The sequence below is a fragment of the Eleginops maclovinus genome, chromosome 23, assembly GCF_036324505.1.
Source record: "Eleginops maclovinus isolate JMC-PN-2008 ecotype Puerto Natales chromosome 23, JC_Emac_rtc_rv5, whole genome shotgun sequence".
NCBI classification, from domain to species: Eukaryota; Metazoa; Chordata; class Actinopteri; order Perciformes; family Eleginopidae; genus Eleginops; species Eleginops maclovinus.
The window spans coordinates 4,327,274-4,335,094 of NC_086371.1; the positions used below are offsets into that span (position 1 = coordinate 4,327,274).

Consider the following 7,821-nt stretch of genomic DNA (forward strand, 5'->3'; position numbering starts at 1 on the left):
AAGAGACTATAAAGCAACATATCATAATATCAATATAATATTTAAATATTGACTGGCCCTTCAAGAGGCTGCTGTTTGATAGGACAAGACCTCTCCTATCAGCCAAATGAATTCCAACTCACTTTAAATATTCTGCTGATTTTTTATGACACCAATTGTATTGTTTGTCTTTCTCAGTCCGACTCAAATGTTGAAGCTTTGGCGTGCTACATAGCGGGTCTGGAAGCTGCCAAATGTGCAGATGAACAAGAGCGAATAGTTGACACTATAAAGGCTTTGAAAGACGGCTCCAACGACGTGAGTATTGGCATTCTTGTATTGCCATTTAAAATTGGACTCTACATGGATAATGAAATACTAAACCAGCCTCTTCTCTCCTCAAAAGCAGAGAGACCCTTCCGGATGCAACTTGCAAACCACAACATCCACCTTTGAGCCCTTCGTGAAGAACATCGAGAGTTTCGTTCAACGCATCAACACTGAAACAATGCTAAAAAGGAACTGAATCTACAAACACGTTTCCTCTAATTTATCATTATTTATTTATTTAACCAGGAAAGGATCTATTTTTATTATTATTATTATTATTATTAAATGCACTAAATTTAACTGGATTTTCTCCACCTTGTTAAGTAACATTTCAGAAACACTGCAAGATGTTCTCAAGTAATTTATATATTTATTTACTGTATGATGCAAATGATGTACCACATTATGAAAAGTGAAATGTGAAAATTTGGTAATAAAATGTTAACTTAAATACAACAGTGAATCTTGATTTCTTTTAACCGGTTTCTAATGCATTTGCTTAATAGTTATAACAAATAATGGGGGTGTTCAGTTGTTATAGCATCAGAACAGGGAAAACATGCCCAGTTGTAAAAGTAGAGATAGAAATGTGTTAAACGTTCATTTTGGGTCGATAGGTTCTGTGTTCATAACAAAGATTTTGCATTTTAATGTGGATAGCCCATTTAAAATAGACTTAACTATCCATGTACTACTTCAATAGGCCCATAACCAAAAGGGCCGTAGGTTAAAGATGAACTACTGATAAGTTCATCTGTGTTTTACTTTAACACCATAAAAAGTCTGAGTGTCACAAGTTCACTTAAAAGTTAAAATATGCTTCCATGAAACCTGGTTAGGCAACACACAAATAAATCCAAAGTAAAACATTATTTTCAATAAACATGACCCTAAAACTTGAAACTGCCTTAACTTCTGACTGATAGCACACTTCGTTAACATTGGGACATGTTCTGATCCTATTTCAATTCATGCAAAAACACTGGTTGTGTTCAAACACATTCAAAAAGCCAAAGAATACATTCAGTAAAGAGTTATGTTCCTGTGGTGCATTAAGACAGTAACTGCAGTAGCCTGAATATAACAACAGGGGGAAACATCAGATGCATTATTCAGAGTGTTAGACCTGTTCAGTGGCGGTAGGAATACACCAACACTTAAAACTAAAATAGACCATGTGTAATTGGAAAGGTAAACTCTTAGCAATGGCTGGCGACTGTATGATAGATCTCATAAAACCAATAAAGTAATAGAAAGTCCATCACACACTGTTTGCATATTGCTCATGTACTTCCCGAAAATCAGTCCAGCTCTTATGTTTGACTGAATACACATGGTGGGGAAAGGCTGACCCTTTAAGCCAGGGGTGTCCAAACATTTTTCTAATGGCAGAAAAACACACAAAGGTCTCGGCCACTAGCTAGAGATGAGGTATATTGCCTCAGGTTAAATAATAAGTTAGCCAATTCAATCAAGTGTATGTAAATGATGCTTGACACTTGAATATGCTTTAGAAAACCGACAGCCTACATCACAGCTCTCAATAGGGTTTCATTTATTTTGTTACATCAAGTGTTATTTCAAGCAACTAAGATGGTGGGCTTATTATCACATGAATAGTACTTGTTTTAAATGTTTTGAAGTACAAAAGCATACTTTTTGAATTAGCTTTTGAGAGCCAATTGAAATGGAAAACGGGCCATAGTTTGGACATGATTTAAGCTGTTGATTCTAGTTTGAGAAGTTTCCCTTCAAGGTGTTCCTACCGCCACGTTGAGGAAATTCGGTCAATATTCACCACTGATAACGGGGTGATGCATGCATGCATGCAATCCAGTGATAGTGAACAGCCAGAGCATAAAGAGATATGTCAGAGTTCAATAAATCTATATATGGTTAAAGGTAATTTCCTGCTTTTATATCTTTCTAACTTCTACTCTTTAAAGTGCATTTAGTTTGCAGGACTAATTTGAACAGATAAACCAGCTCATGCTGCCCACTAAGGCCCAGCATTCAGTCATTATCCCAGCATGTTGTTATTATTTTAGTGAGTTATGTAATGGTGAGTCAAAGACAGGCATATATTGACAACCTTTTGCCCAGCAGAGCAAATGGAGAAAAAAAAAAAAAGAAAACCACAAACAAACACAGAGCCAACCTACTTTCAGTAGAGCTCAGATGCTTTTCTGCAATATGCCTCACGAGGGATTTTACCATGTTGTAGTAGCATTACAAAAAAAATTCCAACTGTCATCTGAAGGAAAAACAACGCTGTATGCATTCGGTGATAGAACAAATTCTGCCCACCTTTTCCACCCTACAGCATATAAATGAATACAGCCCAGGGAGGGGGGGAATTAAAACATTACAACACTTTCACTAGACAACTTGCTTATCACTCTGACAAGCCTTCAAACTGAATATGGAGCACTTCATCAGGATTGGCTTTTGGATAACTTTATTTCTCTGCCAACAAACACATTCAGCACCCTTGGCAGACTACAAAATCCCATCGATGAAGCGGCACGTTATATGTGTAAGTCATTTTAAGATCAATATGGTTGGCAAAGTTTAGACAGACATATTTCTGATTCTGATCTACCGTTTTCTGTCCATACAGGAAACAGATTCAAAGTTCTATGCTCCAACAAATGTGAAGGTAAGGGTATTTTCTTTATTGTAAAATTGTTTGTGTTAAATGTTTTATATATATATATATATTGTTTTCACGAGTAATCTCGCTTAAAAACGGTTCAAAAAAAAAATGATGTTGGGTCTCCCCAGCATCAAAGAAGTTCAAGTGTCAGTGTTTGGATGAGCTTCTGTTAACCACATGTAAAGGTTCTCTAGTACAGGAAATGAGCTTGGCAGGTGTTGATGCGTTACACACAGCTTCTATCTGCTCTATTCTCTGTGTGCGGCCACAAGTCAGCCTCAGTCAGAGCAGTAAAAGGAAGCTAACACCTTTCTCTCTCTCTCAAACATAGACACAGTGCATCACTAATGCCCTGGGCTGCATAAAGGAAGAACTTGATGGAACAGCCCACTTGGAATGTTCAGACACATTTGAGTACAAAGACATGGCTGTCAATTCCTTGGACAACCTGATCAAAGAACGGTCGAAGAAGGGACTTGTAAGTATTTCAGCATGCTCTGGTGTCAAATTAAGTGCTAATGATGAAAATAATTGTGATCACAACAAAGAATATTATTAATCTGCTATCGTCTTTTCTCTAGGGACTGACCGACGCCAAAGAATGTGCCTGTGAGCGATACGAAGAAAAGCCTTTCAATGAGTTTTTGGACGCAATGAAATCTTTACTTCAACGTATACATTCTGAACCTTCGTCATAATGAAATGCAAAGAATGGACAACTACATGATATGACATGATGGACCATTGGTTCTGAAGCACACGGAGTGCACATGATTGTATCTGAGTATCTTAAGGATGTATGTAGTGAAGCAACATGGACATGTGGATTGCTCTCAGGTATATTTGCTTTTAGCGAATCTGAACACTGCTCTGAAATATTTATAGCCATGAAATTGCAACCTGAAGATAAGGCTGTGCGTACTGTTTTATTTTTACTACCTATAATTTATATATTTCTAAAGTTGTATAATTGTCTCACACAATCTGCTGTAAACTGGGTCTTAAAGTTCTCAGTGAATTTTCAGCAATGACAGACACACTCCTATAAAGCTTTGAATTTATATTTATGTATTTATTATAATTTATTTGATGCATGTTGGTTCTCTTAACCTGAGGGTATGACTTAATAAAATGTTGTGTCAAGAGATTGTGTCATGCCTAAAGTGTCTTAGAATAACCTGTTCTTAACATATGCTTATTGTGTAGTCAGAGGCAGATTTCCCCTCTTAATTTAGCAGTCACGCAATGAATGTGGGAAGGGAATAGATGTATGGCCTCTGTAGGAGGCTGTTCTTCCTCTACGTCAGGGGCAAATAAACTAGCTGTCCATCAGAAGAGTGAGTATGGAAAATCTAGTCATAGTGATTCATTCATTGTCAAGTCATCTCAGGAGCTAATACAGACTATGTACACTCCCATAGTTCTTAGAGAAGAAAAGGAGGTCCATTTCAGGTTACCCGTTTTTTTTTGTGTTTTTTTTGTGGCTTTTAAGATAAGGAATGTTTCAACACATCAGAAACACTTGTCAGCTCCTCCTCCATCACCAGCATGACTGCGTTTGTCCTGTCTGTTACACAGAAGGCTTAAAGTGCGCAACAGAATATTTTGATCGTCATTGTCTTCATCAACATATTAGCTTTTCTTATCTGAAGATCGTATTACCAGAATATAATTGTGAGTTGGTTTCAATACAGGCCATAAGATAAATATAATGTGGTAAAGTCAACTAAAAGGAAGGGATTGATCATACTTTGGATTAATCTTTCGGCAAGTTTGAACTCCTTTTTGACTTCATTCTCTGCTCAGGACGACTGAGTTACTCCATATCTACTTTACATTGCATAACAAATATTTTAATTAAAGCTCTGAATTTTGTAAATGGCATCTTAAATACTAAACACTACATGGCAAAAATAAAAAGCCACTCAAATAAATACAAATTGGCAATTACAATGTTGGCTTCCCACGATGAAAAGCACATGATTGAATAGTCTTTTAAAAATGCGTGCCCTGCTTCTATTACATGCTCCTAAATGTTGCACTCGCGGTTTCAGAATTAAAGTGAATTATACAACAGAGAGCAGGTGAAGAAAAACACTGTTTCACTATTTGATGCAAAGCTTTGTTAATTAGCAGGAATGTGGAACAATATGAAAGTGAAAGAAGAGCTCTTTTTATTTTAGAACAAATTAGAAAAACATTTTAAAACTTGAATTATGATGAATATTTGTGATCTCAATGTTGACCACATAACCATGATAATTATTTGAGCAATAATGTTGCAGCCCTCCCACAGAGGCAGTTTGAGATCTTAATCCAGCCACAATTTACAAGAATGCAGCACCTTACTACTGTCACACATCTGTCAGTATAGGTGCACAGCTTCTAAGAGCTCTGGTCTGAAATGTTTCACGGTGTAACCACATCAAGAGAGTTGCATATCCTGTTTATCTCTAAAACTACTAGCATCACCTCAGAGGCAAAAAAAAAAATACAAGAAAAAAGGCTGCGCTCATTTTAACACTAAATTAATTTGCTTCTGTGTGGGTGAATTTAAACGACTTTCTTTTCAGTCATATTATCTATATCCCAGTGGCTTTAGACAACACCAGGGCTCTACTGAACTAGAACCGATGATATAAAAAGACTAATAGGAAAAGCATTGATCTGCACAGGCGCACACTTTAGGCATTACAGTTTCAGTGACTCCAGTCACAGACAAGAATACAAGGAAAAGCACAATTTGATTACATATAGAAGATTCAAATTCAGGCAAGATAAAACTACTAGAAGATTGTTTTTGGGATGGTTCCCCGGTCTGATTTACAGAGTATGTAATGTTTGTCTTAATGAAAATGTTACCTTCTAACGGAAAAACAACTATGTAACGGCTGCAGCAGGAGGGAGGTTCATTTGTATGCATCATGGAAAACGGCCATGAAGGTTTTCCCTCTGCGTCATCATTTGAAGCGGGAGCAAACACTGCATTAAAGCTCAGACTCTGCACAGCATATCATGTCAAAGCAACAGCGTATATAAAAGGAGACAAATCTGGAGCAGTACATACACCTGAAAGGCTTGATCCTTTGGAAACAAGTTCCCTGAATGCACCGGTAATTCCTTCTGTTGCCCAAACCAGTGGGAAGTAAACTCATCTCCCATTCACAAAGACTGATCAACACTTAAAGAGTAGATGATCCACTGCAATGCATACACAGGAAACCAAAGCATTTCCTGTGTGTGTGTGTATATATATAATAACAGCCAGAGTGAGAAGGATCAACAGTTTGCATGAACATCAGGGTCAACATGTTTGAATTCAGTGACAAGCAGCCAGATCTTCACACGATGCACTCGCTGTTCTTACAGATAAGTGTGTGGATAGGCAAGAGCACTTCACATTAGAGTGCCCCCAAAAAGATAGGAAATCAGCACTTTTTCTTATAAAAAATGCAAACAATTCTCTAAATATTGTTTGCATTTTCTGTTTTGTAGGTGAGGTGCAACAAAGCAGCATTGGTGGATTAGCAAAGGGCCTACCTAAAGTGCAGGGGGCTCATAACACATAGCCTCTGAGTCAGAGTTAATGTCGTTAACGAAAAATATGATGAACAATGTTTGTTAACGACCTTTTTTCCATGACTAAGACGAGACGTTGACGAGCTAAAAATAGATCTTTGATAATAAAAACTATGATGAAATGTATGTTTCGTTTTCGTTGACGAGACAGGACTAAAATGTTTGTGGTGTACTATTGGACATTCAAAAGCAATGCATCCCTGTCATTGGTTGAATTGGTTGAGGGATGTGCGTGCGCAACTTGAACGCCATACAGGTGCTGATGTCCCAATTTCAGAACTACGGTGAGTTAATACCCACAACGACGACCACTTAATGGCAAGTTCAGCACAAAGAGGGTTTGGTCGGAAACAAAGATTAGATATATGGACGCACTTTAACTATAACTCAACAGAAAGGAAAACTCAATGCACTGTGCTAACGGGGGAGACTGAGAAACGCCCTGTGGCTTCAAGTTAGGTGGGAAGAACACAACCAACCTCAAGAGACACTTGAAAGCGCACCACCCTGCCATTTATGACACAGTAAGTTAGCTAACTGTAATGCTAAAGGATCAGTCCTGAATGTTAACTGACGTTAAGTCAATGTTACCGGGCAGTTGCTATGTCAACTGGCACATTTGCTAGCAAACCACGTTGGCTTAGCCTGGATGTCAGTCTTTCTCTCAAAAAAGAGTTGTTATTTCTAAGATTACACAGCAATATATTTAGGAGATATGTGTGTATGATTATTCGCTCTAAGGCCAGGCAGGCATATATAAAGGCTAGTTGTATTGTGTTATTACATAATTTGAATCTTCACAATCTATACTTGATATGTTATTATATTTGAATGATAATACTATTAGCAAAGTAATATTTTAAAGGGATTAGCCTACATTTAATTAATTTGAATCCATCTGTAATCCTTTAGGAGGTCTGTATAAGGAGTAATTGTGTCTTTTGATTTTTCCTCACCTAGATCCCAGAGACGAAAAGTCCTAAACGGCAAGCTGGTGCAAAAAATGTGGGGGTGCAGCTGCAATCATTGATCCCAGCAGCGTTCTTCTCAATAACAAAATATAAAACTGACTCGCTGGAACAAAGTGTTAAAGAAAAGTCGATTGCCCAATGGATTGGGTGCACCTGTCTACTTGAGGATGAAATTTTCGTCCTCGTGATGGAGACCATAGACAAGAGGCCGACCATTCCGAAGAAAACTAAAATAAACAACTTGATCGACCAGCTTTACAATAATGAAAAACAAAAACTTAAAGAAACAATTGGTCTAGACATATG

At 37.5% G+C, this 7,821-nt stretch overlaps 1 protein-coding gene across 2 annotated transcripts in view; it reads right to left on the reverse strand.

Annotated features, from left to right (window-relative positions):
- Positions 1-6,093, reverse strand: part of bbs12 (Bardet-Biedl syndrome 12) — a 44,484-nt gene extending 38,391 nt beyond the window's left edge. The window contains exon 1 of one of the 2 annotated variants that reach the window (XM_063877157.1): positions 6,033-6,093. The gene's annotated coding sequence lies outside the window, so the exon portion shown is untranslated. The remainder of the gene's footprint in view (positions 1-6,032) is intronic. The other variant, XM_063877156.1, reaches the window with a different exon arrangement.
- Positions 6,094-7,821: the final 1,728 nt, after the last annotated feature.